The following is a 14552-nucleotide window of genomic DNA, read 5'->3' as shown; positions in this document are numbered from 1 at the left end:
AGACAGCATAAGAAAATATTTCTGTCCTGATAGAAAGGAATATAGGAGGGAAAGAATCACATTTACAGCTTATTGCAGCATTTGACCACCTGCAATGACTTGCTGGCAATTTACAGTATGAGCACCTCTCTGAAAGTGAAAGAAAAGAGACCCTCTAAGAGCAGACATGGGCTTTTTTCTCTGCGTGATTAGAATTACTACAAGGTTCAAAAGTGCATTTCTGTAATATTTGTGTAACAAAATTATCAGTGATACTAAACTTATAATTAGCAGGTGCAATCATAAGCCTGGAAACACACACGCAAACACACACACACAGACTAATTTGATTTGTTTAGCAATCCAACAGTCCTTTCAATTTAATCATGTTAAAAGGTTGTTTTCCCTCAATATTTGTATTCATATATTGGCCAGGAATGCAAAGGTGGGGGTGTTGTTGTTAATCCATTGTCATTGAAACAAGATTAGCATTTTCATTATAATTGTTTCTATTAATCTACATTCTAGCATTTTGTAGGGGTATGTTCATCTCTTTATCTACTTCAAAATGTCTTTGCTCAAAGCAAAAAGCAGATGAAAGGTTTAAAAATCCAGCAGTATCTTTTTCTTTGACCAGATTCAGATAAAGATGCTTGCCTGAATAAGCATTTGCAATGAGTGATGGACGAAACTGACAGTAATGTTGAGGACAGATAAGTTCATGGAAATGCCTTCCATTGGGATTACATTTGTTTTGAAAATAAGATTCCTTGTTCCTCTGCATAGCATTCCCTCTCTGGGAATTTTCAGGTAGCAGCTAGGTCCCAACATAAATTTGAACCAATGCCAGTTAGTTCACCATCTACTTCCATCACCTGAGGAACACATTCATGCTTTGTGCTTCTAGTTAGACCATTCTGTTGTGTTTTGGGAACCATTTTTGAGTTGAATGCTGCCAACTTCTCAATAGAAAAAATATCTATGTTACTTCTAAGTTGGGTTCAAGGTGCTGGCTCTGACCCTGGAAATTCTAGTTTTCTGGGCCTAGGTTTTCTCAGGAATGTGAAGATTAATTCAAGTAAATTAGTCATTTACGATGTAGTCATAAATTAGTCATTAGTCATTTTCTGATAGAGACCGAAACCTATGAAATGTGCTTCTGAGTATCCAGTGGGGATGGGAGGTAAAAATGACGTCATATGATATTATTTTGACATCAATATATCTGTACCAGTCACCTATCAATGTTTTCCCACAAGATGACAATGACTAGCTATGTACATTGTGCTAAACCATCATATGGTTTGTTTGGCTTAGGGTTAGAGTGTTTGAGATGTTGACCATTGTTGTTGATGGCTCAGTGTTAGTTCAAATTCAGCCACTGTGGCTTATTTAATTAACCATTTAAACAAACAATTTAGTATGATACGTGAAGCTAGTTAGTGTGTTAGCCCTACCGGTTAGGCCAGACCAGGAAATCAACTCCACAGGAAGGTTAAGGCTACTATAATTGGGAGTGGCCATAATAACAGAATCTTGCAATTCTGATTGTGCTGTACCTTCTTATACCCAGTGAATTAGGGAGGCCTCAGCCTGAGCCATTTCCACATATTTTCTGTCTGTTGTGGACTTAAGGTTTGTTTTTCCCTCATTGCTTTAGTAACAGAGCTTGCACAACTCCATCAGGGTCAGCTTCCTTACTCTCTACACCATGAGATTAGTCATAGATAGATAGATAGATAGATAGATAGATAGATAGATAGATAGATAATATTCATTTAATTTAATGACCAGATAATAGATTTTCTTTGTTTGTTTTACAGTATATTTTCCTATCACGTATTTTGGAATTTGTTGGGGATTTTTATGGTTGTCTTTCTGTAACTTTTTTTTTTTTTTTTAATATTGGCTTTACTGATTTTTTAAAATGTTTTGGAAACATTGTAAGGAAACAATGCATAATTTATGTGCAATGCAGAAAGGGGGGGGGGATCTCATAAGGACTGACTGCTACAGGTCAGGGAAAGTACCCTAGTTTTAAGGATTTGTGGCAACAGAACATTAATGTGGTAGGACTCCTAAATATATGAACTGAGATCCTGACTGTGGGATTCAGCTTCCATGAGGGTGTTTTTTGTTGTTGTTTTCATTCTTATATATCCTTACATCTTTTCTCAGACCACTTCCAAACTGATCTCTTGCATGGATAGATTTGTCACTCATAGTAACTGTAACCTGAAGGACAAGGCGATTAGAAGATCCTGATAAATTAGCAACTTAAATAAGAACAGCCTTTTATATTGAGGTTTTCAAATGACATGGTATCCATCACACAAAATCACCATGTAAACTAGAAACCCTAAAGGGTTTAAATATATTCTTCATATTAAACTGATAAATGTCAAAGAGATAGAAGGGAGAGATTGGCTATCCACTGAGTCAGGTTTCATTTCTCTATATAATGCCATTTCAATTACCTTTTCTTATATCTCTAGGATATTGGTGTCAGAGACACAGATAGCATAGCCTGTCAAGCTCTCTTCCCCAGTACATCACTTTTGACAAATCTGCAATCAATCTCTGTACTTTAAGAATTAATGCTAGCTCTAACAAGAGACCAAAGCAAAACATGGACAGCTTCCAGCAAAGCTATTTCCTGTTTCCATAGACCGGAAGGTTATTTACTGCTATGACATGTTGTACACCATTCAGGTAGTAAATCTGCTGATTCCATGAGAGAATAATGGGTGCCATGTACTAGAAGGTATTCTGTGAACATTCTTCTTACTGAGGACTTGGGAGTGGAAAATTAACAGCTTTAGAGAATATATTTTTGAATAAACTAGATCAAACTTGTAAAAACAGAGTGGAAGGATAGAAAATATTAGATTCCCCCCTCTTCTGACAATGCACTGGGTTTCTACACTACAGACAAAAGAAACATGGAACATTCTACATCCTTGTATTTGTTCACTTGCTCACCTGCATCCAAAGTCTTTGCACCTATGACCATCCTACATAATTATGTAAATATAACATTAAAGCAGATTTTTTTAAAAAGTGAAAGGTTTGTATATTATTTTCCCTAAATATGGCATTCTCAAATGTAACCCAGATTCTGCTGCAATTGTATAATCTATATACATATGAAATTGGAATCTATATAAATTATGGCAACTGGACATATCTGCACAATTTCTGTGGTCCCCAGTTGTCAATAGTTTTCCCCAGTCTATACAATGCAAGGGAAGAGATTGGACATTGTAGGAGGAGAGCTAGAATGAACTCTTCTGCTTGGCTTAGCAAAAGGTAATCACAAATGCCATCTCTGCCCTGGAACTCCACCAGCATCAGGAGATATGACAAGCATTGGCAGATATGACAATAAACCTACAGTACAGAACCCACCTACTTGAAGAAAAAGGAAGAAAATAAGTTGTTTAAGTTTCTACGATATAGTAGGCTGAGGGAATGGCCCTGCGGGACAGGAGGAAGAACCACTATCAAGGCAACATTCAGATTAAAGAAACCTAAGTCAGGGGTAGAACTGTAACCTGAGAAAACGTCTTAGACAAGATCCTCCTAGTTCTTATGAACATAAAGGGAGGAAGGGGAAAGTGCATTCAGACTTGCAAGATTCTGTTACTATATCTTTATAATTAAAATAATATTGGCCTGCATGACTTTGATTTCCTAGCCTGATCTACCCTGAAGGGCTGACATACAAACATCCACTCACCATAATGGGAAGCCAAGCAGAGGAGTCAGTTCTTGCACAAAGCTTATCCTTTTGCCCCACTAAACCCACACAAAATATACAACTCCACAGGATCTTTGAAATATTTTTTTCAGTGCCTGAGACTTAAGGAATACTTTCAGGACAAGAAACAAGAAACAGACATACCGCCATAATTAACACAAAACTGCATATCACACCACCACCACCACCACCACTGTCATCCAAATACATGGATTCCTCCAATATATGTTGGTGTCTAAACTTCAGGTATTTCTGGATTATATAGATTCAGAATGACCATTTATACATAGCTATGCAACAAAGACTGCTGTAGTCATTTTGATAAATGAACTATGTTGGGAATTCGATGTGAAAGCATGTACCTTGGTTTTGCTAGGTTTCAAGCCTCTGTGTTCTGGACCAGTTTTCAAGTGGCCTTCAAAGGCAGCCCCATGAGATTACACTGCAGTAATCCAAACAGGAGATGACCAAAGTGTTAATGACAGACAGCAAATCCTCCTGATCCAGGAAAGATACATACCTGGCATATAAGATAGAGCTAGCTACAGTTGTCATCTGCTCTTCAAACATGAGCTGTGAGTCCCAAAGGACCTCCAAGTTGCAAAACACTTCTATGCAAGGCAGCACAGCCTCATCCAGAACTAAAGTTGGTTAGAGGCTTCCACATCCAGAACCATCCCATCTTTCTGAGATAGAGTCTAAGCCTGTTCATTCCCATCCAGATTCCGGACATTGGGACAGAATCTCAAGCATATCTCTTGTTCAGTCCTGGGTTTAGATATGCAACTGCATAATGATGATATCAGATGCTGTGTCAGTGGCTTCATGTTAAATATAGCTTTTAGTGAGGGCTGAAGCTGGCAAGTCATGAATGACTTGCTGGCGCTGGTTTTGCATATAGGTTATGAATGTTTTTAGTTTTTTATGTACAGGACTTGTTTTTGTAGTTTAACTTTTTAATTAATTAATTAATTAATTTTAATTAATTAATGGGGGTATTTATTTTTTAACTGTTTGTGGGTTTTTCTTTCATTCATCTCTCCTCTGCTGGGGGAGATGAGTGGCATACAAATTTAATAAATAAATGAATGAATGAATAAGTCCAGATGTAAGGAATCTGAGCCTAGACAAGATTGTTAATAAAACACTTTGCAGGCTCTCTCAACAAGGCTGAGAAATGGATAGCAAAAAGTCCTTTATATATAAAAGTGACACAAGGTTTAAATCCTGGAGATGAGATATAAATATGGTTAGACTCCTACATTCTGCAATACATAATCTTCATTGTTATAACAGGTTATTTTGCATCTGCAGTAAAAGCATCTATCTGAACCCTGTCTTTGAATCTTCCCCTGCAAACTCACAAGTGTGTGCTTGTATCCTTAGGGAGAAATGTATTGCCATGTCCTGTGTGATGTTCTAACATTTCCCATTTAAATGCCCAAGATTCTCAACAATGGCCATGTTTGTTGGCTGCTGACCATTAATAGCTATGTATGCTCAAATTCCACATCTGAAGGATGACCAGATGGGAGAAGATTGTCCTATTAGACCCATCTATATTCCAACTTGTCCCCCATGCTACTTAACCTATATGCAAAACCAGTGCCAGCAAGTACAATATGCAACACTTATGCAGTGCTTATATATAGTCTCCCAAAGACTGAGACTGGCTAGAGTTTTAAGGCTTGGCATCTCCAGTATATGATGACAGTATATGATGATACCTAGTTCTCCTATGTCTTCTTTTCATAAAGCAGTCTTTATGATATTATTAATGAACTCAATGAGGAGGGAATAAGTCAAAGCTTAATTCAAAGAAGACATTGGTGCTCTTGATAAATTAAAATGTAGACCATGGAATAAGGATTTGGTTAGGATGAAATTGGTAAACTCAGGGGTCTGGTTCAGTAGTTCTCCTAGATTCAATCCATGTTTTGGCAAGAACTAAGACTATTTGCAGAAGATTGGAATTCTAGCTGTACCTTTTCTTGGAAAAGTTGAATCTGAGCACCAGTAACATATGCCTTCTTGCATTCTGTTTAGTATACTGTAAAATTATTTGTATAGGAATGACATCAGTAAGAAACTTCAGATGGTCCATAATTCAACTGCCAGGCTGTTGTCTGGAACTGGTTATAGAAAACATTGCGATTATTTTGATTCCTTGCACTAAAGGCCAGTTAAAGTCTTCTAAAACATGTGCCCAATAACTTTTTAGAGTATTCTCCTTTATTACCCTGCCCACACATCAAGATGTTTTGGAAAGCTTCTTTAATACAATTTCACCTCCTATTATACATTTAGTATGAATATCAAAGACATTCTTGATGGCTATTCCCAGGTGTGGAAACTCACTGACAGCTACCTGCCTGCTTTTTCTTCTACTGGCAAGCAAATGTGTTTTCCTGAGAAAAGACTGTTGGCAGTAAAGTAGACTGAGGGCTGAGCCAGGTTTTAATTGGTTGAGTCTGTTTTGGAGTTTTTTGTTTTTGTTTTTATTGAACTTCTAAAAATTGGGATCACGTCGATATTTGGCTTGTATACCAGACTTGTCAGTTTTATGACTAGGTCACTCTGCAACCCCTACACTAACATAGTGGTTCCTATAAGCAACATCTCCTGTGGCAGAAACTGAGTTTTAACCTCTTGAACTAGTGGAAGCTGGTGTTTTGGGTGTATAGGACTGTATTAGAGGTTAGGATGTATGGTCCTGACTGTTCTTTTTGATTCTGTAGTTATATTCATAGGGGAAAGCAAATATTTCTGTGCTTTGAGGATAACCTTGCCTCTTATACATTGTCCAAAAAGAAAAAGAAAAAACGTTAACCTGAAACAACTCTTGTATCACCAAGGGAACAGGATGTCTTTGGACTGAACAGTTCTTTAATTATGAGAGCAGTCTATGTTGTCTCTTTTTCGACATTTTTAAAGTTGAAAGGAAAAAAAAAAGAGAGGGATAATCTTGAAATAACCCACAGCTGCTTAAACCTTCCGCTATTTATTTCCATAATTATCCAGCATTCAGCTGAGCAATTCTCAGATAACCAGGCAATTATGCAGTGTTCCATTCATATCACAAAATAATCTCCAAGGTCACTTCAAGGATGGTTTTAAAGGTGTTCAAAATGTTTGGATGTTGCAAATGGCTGATACATGCCTTTACTTAAATGCAGTTAAAATTCTTTCCATCTGTGTTTGGTCTATGACCATATAGTTGAATATTGTAATAAACTAAACTAAATTAAACTAGACTCCCATCTGTGTATTATAGTTCGAGCTGGGCAAGACCTTTTTTTTTAATCTCTCTGTTTTGTTTTTGTTGGCCATGTGCACATTTTTCAGGTTCATTGGTGTATTAGGGAAGGCATGGAAATAAATTTGATAGGACTTTTGTGAAATTATGTGCTGTTGTGATCTTTCTGTGAATGTGTCAACCACAATTTTAATCACCTCAGTTATTTTGTGTTCTTTCCATATAAATAAACTTGTTTTAACAGCAATATATTATCACTATATACCAGGGCTGGGTGAATATCCAAGATTTGATTCAAATTTAGCATCTGAAGGTAGCAAGACTCAATTTAAATTTAAAATCTGATATTCAATTCACACTTAGGTTCTCCTCCCAGCCCCAACATTAATTGATTTCTTTTGATTTTTTGGAACCTCACTGTCACCTCTGAATTTTTGTGGGATTATGGTTTATAGTTTTGTTAACTTACTAATATTTGGACGGGGGGGTTCTTAATTTATCTTTTAATACTCAAGCTATCACATCTTATTAATACACTATTATTAACATTTTGTTTCTTTTTAATGTTATTAAAACATTAAACTCTTTTTAGTATCTATAGGACTGCCCTTAAACTCTCTTTGTACATTGCATGTAACTATTTTACCTTTACTTTTGGGTCTTAATTTCCTTGGTACTTCATAATTTTAGATTTATATATTATCATTGATGATCATAATAAGCTTGAACGGAACTGATATTCAGTTCAAACTGATTTGAAATCCAATAAAATATATGAGCAAAGGCTATAATGGGAAGACATCAAATCACATGCAGCTGCTTTATATTTTGATAGAATGGGTGGAAAGTAACTGGACACTTAGGAGGATATTGATCCTGCAAAGTTTCAGCCATGTGGCTGGAAGGGATTCATAAAAAAAAAAATAAAAAATCCATCCATACCTATTTTAGGGCCAAGCCCTAATAGGTAAGATAAGGATAGCACAACAGGCACTAAGTAGTCTAGCAATAAATCTATGAAGAATTTTGCTAAGCTAGTGCAGAAAGTGTCCTGTTCCAGCTGAAAAAGTAAGCTCTTATTCAAGATTGAGGTTATTTGCATTTCTGGGCTGATAGGCTGATTGGCCAGGTTCCTGGATAAAGATAGCATCCTGCCTTCTTGGAACAATGTGCTCTGCTTGTACAACTTAAAAAACACAATTTAGGAAGTACGCACATTATCACTATTGTGCACTTAAAAGGGGGTTGCAGTGTTTTGGATTCAGTTCAGAATAGGTCCTCTGGAATTGTGAAAGGAAAAACTCTGCAGCTGTAATTCATTCAAGTAGCCACATCTATTTCCAGGATTGTGTGATTGCTACGGCTCCATGATGCTAGAAAATGATGCAGAGACTGCATTCATGCTCCTGGGCATCCTGAAGCACCTCTTCTGAATCAGATGAATCTGATTAATAGTTTGATTCCAATTTATCAAATTAGGCCACCTTTAGTAATAGAAAATGGCCTATGATCCAAGGACCGCATGTGGTACTCTGTGCAATTTGGCTTTAATATTGCTTTTTTTTTTTTTTTTTTGCACCCCTTGAACATTCTGAAAGAAAGCTCTTTTGCATGTCCAGAACAATCTGAAAAAGCATGGAAATATAACCTGAACTGAACGGGCCTTACAAGGTATAGCTTCAACTCAGGAGTATGGAAATCAATAGAAACTGGACATATCCTCATGACCAAAAAAGCAAAACTTGTTTTCTGTTATTTAGATAGCACAGAATATCTATATCTATATCTACTGTATATCTATATCTATATCTATATCTATCCATACACATATCGATAGACACACACAGTTGGACAATAAATAGATGCAAATTATTATTTTTAAAAACAAATAAAAATAGTCGTCTAAAATCTATTTCAGAAACATAGGTGTCCTTGCTGAACATAATATTTTAATAATAATAATTTAAAAAGTGTTAGTAAGGCTTTGACAAATAACAGTGTTAGCAAACTGCATGTAGCTTTTTCACTAGTGAGTGAATCTAATTAAAATATGCCTACAAGTAATTACTTATTTAGAGACCATAGACACTTTCCATATGGTAAGATCATATATATGACTGTTTTTTAAGATCACTTTCTACCCAATGCATAATGTCAGTAAAGGGCAACTAAAGCCCTGATGAGCATGGAATTGAAACATCTCCCCTTGGAGGAAAGGGTTATACCCTAAGATTATATAAGTTAAAGGAGAAAAAGGAAAAATAAAGATAAAACATGGCAGAGATACTGTAAGTACAATTGTGTGTGTGTGCAGTGTGAAGAGAAAATCAGATCTGGAATCATGGATTAAAGCTGAATGCTGAGAGATTCAGGATAGTTAAAAACACATTATTAAAGTAAAACATTCACTGTCAGAAGTCAAGTGAGGATCAGTAACAAGGAACTTTTAAAGGAGGATTAAATAAAATTGTGAAGGCTATCAGTGGCTACTAGTCTTGATGGATTTATAGTAATTCTAATATTAGAAGCAGTATTGATGATTGATATGAATTTGAGCAAGAAGCAGCTACTATTCTAATATCCTGTTTTCAGGATTCCTATAGGCATTTGTCTGGCTGTTGTGAGAACAGAATACTTATTAAACAGGCTTTGAGTTTGATCTCTTATGGCTCTTCACTGTTCCTGCTAGCTTGGAAAGAAAGGGAAAGCTTTTTGAGCCACAAATAGTCCTTCCTTCCCTCTTTCCCTTCCTCCCAATGGATGGTCTCTGTGCATTATATAGAAATAACTGGAGAAGATTCCAATTAAGGGCCTTAAAAATTGTGATTGAGGCTATTCAACATTGCTAACTCGTCAGAGTTCCTGTGTGGCATGCAAAAAAGGAAGTGGTTGGAAGTGGCTTGGAAGCTTTCACTGCATGTCCGAGAAATGAAATATTCACAGTAATATATGAAAACAATGGGTTGCTGAATAAATTGGAATGTTGAATACAGTCCAATTAGCTTTAGCTGAGGTAGCTTCATGTGAGATAGCAGCTGTCGACTGCTTGCTATATTGTTTTAGAATGAGTGGGACCTCTTCATTCTGCTATAGAACATTTTGGCAGGGTTGAAATACCTCAATCCCACTAGGCCAAATCCTAGCATGAAATGTAATATGTTGAGGGATTCTACAATGCATGGTGGGCATCTGAATAAAATCCAAGTGATGATGGTTTGGGACATGACCCAAAGCTTCCAATGCAATGGATCCAGGATCCAGGATTATATTACTTGGCTCTTGTCACAGCAAAATAGATATTTGGAGCTGGAGGCTCACATGTTAAATTTCTATCCCATTCTAAGTGTTTTCTTGAAAATGTTTTTCATTTGACAGATTGGCATGGAATATATCAGAAAGGCTGAAAAATTCAGTGAACTCTAGTACGGGCAATAAACTTCTAAAGGGCGTTAACAGTTTAATTCACTTGGATTTTTCAGATGTGGCTAATTCAACTAAAATTACTGTCTGGTTTTCTGCCATGTCCTGTATTTTTGAGATTAAAAAAAATGAATATTCAGTTGATTGCTACAAAACTCTTGTGTCCGAAATTGATAGTTGGAAAAAAAAATGCTCAGATTGTTGATGCACAGGATTTAAGAAAACATGTAAAATGTGCACATAATCATGTATATCTTTCATTGATAATAGCAATAGAGGAAGCTGTGTATATGCTATGAATACAAGCTCTTGGGTTTTGGGTTTTTTTTATTTTTTTAGTTTTTTGGATTTACCTGCCAAAATAGTTTTTACCATAACGTTCTGTGAAATCCCACCTTTCCTCTAAGAGCTCAGAATAGGACAATTTCTCTTTTCTATTCATTTTATCCTCACATTGACCCTATAGGATATGTTAAATTGAGAGATAGTGGCTGTACAAGGTTATCTGGGGTATACCGTTAGATTCTGCTAAATCTCAAATCCCAAGTCACTGAGCATTTTTGAACCAATTTTGTGGCTTTTTGAGTTGAAGTAGGATCACCACTCTCCAAAAAGTACAATTTCTGTATTAAAAGCAAAGTCAGTATTGAGAATCATTAGTAAAGGAGTAAATAATCATAAAGCTTTTTATGTAAATGTGTGGCGCAACCACAGATAAAATGCTGTGTATTGTTCTGGTCATGATCTCTCAAAAAACATCACTCAATGTTGAAAAAATGCAGAAGAGTTTAAAATTATTGAGGTACTTTAGCAACTCATCACTGAGAAAATGTTGTAACATGTGGTATTCTTTGGCTTTGTAAAAAAGATGTCTGTGTGGGGGAAACATTATATAGGTATATAAAATTATGTATATATGAAGAAAGTGGCTGAAGAAAAAAAAAGTAAGCTTCTTTAACAATCAAGTGTAAATTCACTATAATAAAATAACTACCAATTTAGACACCTTTAAGTAGGCTGTGGCAATCTGCATTTACCTATGGCTTCCTGTTGACTGTTCACTATCCATGTACGTTTCCAAACAAATGGTTTGTGCTAGCTGGCTGACAAGAGAAGCTAAGATTACCTTAGTTTCTGATATGAAAATGTTCCCATAGGGCTTTGAGCTGGCACAAGGAGTAGAGTCTTTAAAACAACAGTGGAAATAATTCTGAGAAGAGGAACGGGAAGGGGACTTTTGATAGAGAAGGTGTAATGTCTGACACAATTTAAGATGGATCTAGATAGTAGTGCTGTGGGAAAACTGTTGATTTAGTGAACAGTAATGGTGGTTGGTAAACCTAAATTGGACCAGGCAGTGTTATGATACTGAAGGCTTGTTAGTTGCAGGCAGTTCTGGAAAAGATTGCTGGAGAGAGATGCTGGATGAGATCTAGAAGAAGACTCACTGAAGTTGCAGATGAGATTTTGTCTACTCTTCATAGATGATCCCTCTGGGATTGAAGGTAACTGAAGATACTGCTTTCTACCAGCCAGAACTGTGGGAGGGAGCATGGGCCATCCTGAGGCAAAAAGGTGGCTGGCCAGTATGTATTTATCCCTATCCTTGCCTCTAAAGTAGGAGATGAGTAATCACCCATGTGCACATACATATTAGTTCAACATTATAGCTTGAAAACACATGCCATTAAAGCAAACTTAGGCTGCAATCTTGTGTACAGGGGCGGGGGGGGGGCAGTTTTCTTGCAATGTCTTTTTAATCTCAGGCTGCAGTGGGCAGAAGAAAGGATTGGGAGTGGAGATGACTTTATTTTGCCTTACAGTAAATAATCCTTGCTAATTTTTGCTAAGGACTGTGATGATATCAAAAGTAGCTTGCTTACTTTGATGCATTTTCTTAATAAAGGAGGGGAAAAAAACCAAAAGAGTGAACTTTGTACTGTCTGTTTTGTTAAATCCAGTGAACCCACAGGCAGCCCTGGTCATACATTGCCTACATTTCTATCAATGGCTACTGACAACACTGATTATGTACTAATTCCCATACTTCTCAATCCACCCTCAGCGTTCATGAACATGAACAGGAAGATGCTATTTTGTTCCTGTCCTCTTGTGGGTCTCTGAGAGGCATCGGATTGGCTTTTGTGGTTATAGAATGCTAGAATAATAAATTTTGAGTTCCATTAGGTATTTCTTAAGTCCATATATTGTTTTTGCATAGGCTGCCATGTGAAGACATTTCTACATCAGTGCTTTTTTTGCAGTAATTATTTGATACTTTTTTAAAAAAAATGTATTCTTATGTCAAATTAATATGTTTCTAAGTATGTTTGAATGCATAATACTTTTTTTATATGAGATATTAGAGAACGTACTTTGTAGGTATATCTGCCAGCCTTGCAAGGTAGCCCAGACAAGAACAACACTCAGGGGTACTAGCTCTAACTTTATTTTGAGGTTAGATTAACAGAATCTTGCAAGGCTGAAAGTACATCTCTCCCCCCTCACCTTTAAGTCCAAGAAACTAAGAAGGGCCCCTTCTGAGATGTTTGCCATGCTCCCATTCCTTTTGCGGGCTCAGCTGCCTCTTATTTGACTGTTGTCCAGTCTGTGGCTCTTCATCCTGTTTCCCAAGGACATTCCCACATACCATTACAAGATCTTCCAGAATCAGCTTCTGTTCCTCAATGGATTTTTCATGAAAAAAATGCATAAGCAACACTATAGGTAAAAATGCCACCATCTGCTTAGTCAAAAAAAATACAGTACCTGTCTTCAGGGCTTATCACTTTATCTATCATACACAGCATTTCCTATTTACTTGGAAAGAAGGCAATTTTGGACGAAAGATAGTATGAAGAAAAATATTTAAATTCTTAACCTAAAGCATTTATGTGAAGCATTTGTCCTGAAATGCACTGTTACTGAAATTCAGAGTATATGAAATCCTAACAGAGATCTTAATATTGTATTTTTCATGCAGTGACAGGTAGCAAAGATGCATTTTCCTTACAGAAAAACAAAAATAAAAAAAGTAAAGTCTACATGGGAGTTTTTTGTTCCATTACTGCTCTCATGATTTTTCTTCAGAATCTGCCAGGAAAAAAAAAAAAGTCAGCATTGCAATTTTGTCTAGGGTCAATGCTTTGACCCCAAATATTAGAATATCCTGGTACAGATTAATTACTTCTTCATAAGATTAGGCCTGTGAAATTGCGTATGTATTGGAAAAAGGTCATTATCCAGTTTGCTTACATGGAGAAGGTATGGCATTAAGTGGAACATGGATGTGTGAAGAAAGATACCATTTCCTATCTCCTAGCAGAAATCCATTATTTTTCTTCCTACTAATGTAGGCGTTGCGGATTATTAAGCAGTGACTCCGTTGGGCCAGGTTATTACTGAAAACAAAATGAATGGAAAACTTTCTCTTGCAACATGCTCATGAGCTCATACTGTACCAGGTTTAATGGTCACTATCTCAAAAATGATGTAGCATTACTAATCGGCACAGAAGTAAGAATGGTCATACACATTTTATCAGCCCACGGTGTAATGAAAGCTAATGAAATTTATGGGCAAGTGACACATGTTCACACACTTACAGATAGGAGTAAATGACTGGATTTGGTTCACTATCATATTTAATTAAGTAGTATGCTCCAGGCTGCATTGCCTCATCATTGCTCAACTCATCTGCATTTTTTTATATAATACTCTCTTGATAGGCTGCAAATGTGAGAAATGACATGACTTTTCAACATAAACAATGACATTTAAGGTGGAGGAAGACACTAAATCATCTTTTAAGTAACATAACTGCTTATACATGCAAGCCATGTTGACTTTGAGGGTCTCTTCTCCCTCCCCCCACCCCAAATTAAGATTTGAAGAATTGTAAATATAAAATATTTAAGCCTGTAGATATGGAGAAGTTTCTTTTCAGTAACCACAAAAGCAAAATCATTTATTTGGGTCTGCTTTACATGAAGTCAGTGTTACATTTGTAATATAGTTCTCGGACAGCAAACAGTTTCCATGTTTCTCATCTCTCTATACGAAGAGAAAGCCAACATGGGCAGCTGGAAAATTGTTGACCTGATAAAGCTAAGTCTTTCTTATAAATCTGAGAAAATT

Source organism: Python bivittatus, unplaced genomic scaffold, assembly GCF_059951505.1.
Source record: "Python bivittatus isolate LINGU-HERP-01145 unplaced genomic scaffold, Pbiv_v1 ctg000700_np1212, whole genome shotgun sequence".
Taxonomy (NCBI): domain Eukaryota; kingdom Metazoa; phylum Chordata; class Lepidosauria; order Squamata; family Pythonidae; genus Python; species Python bivittatus.
Note: the sequence above shows the minus strand (reverse complement) of the source record.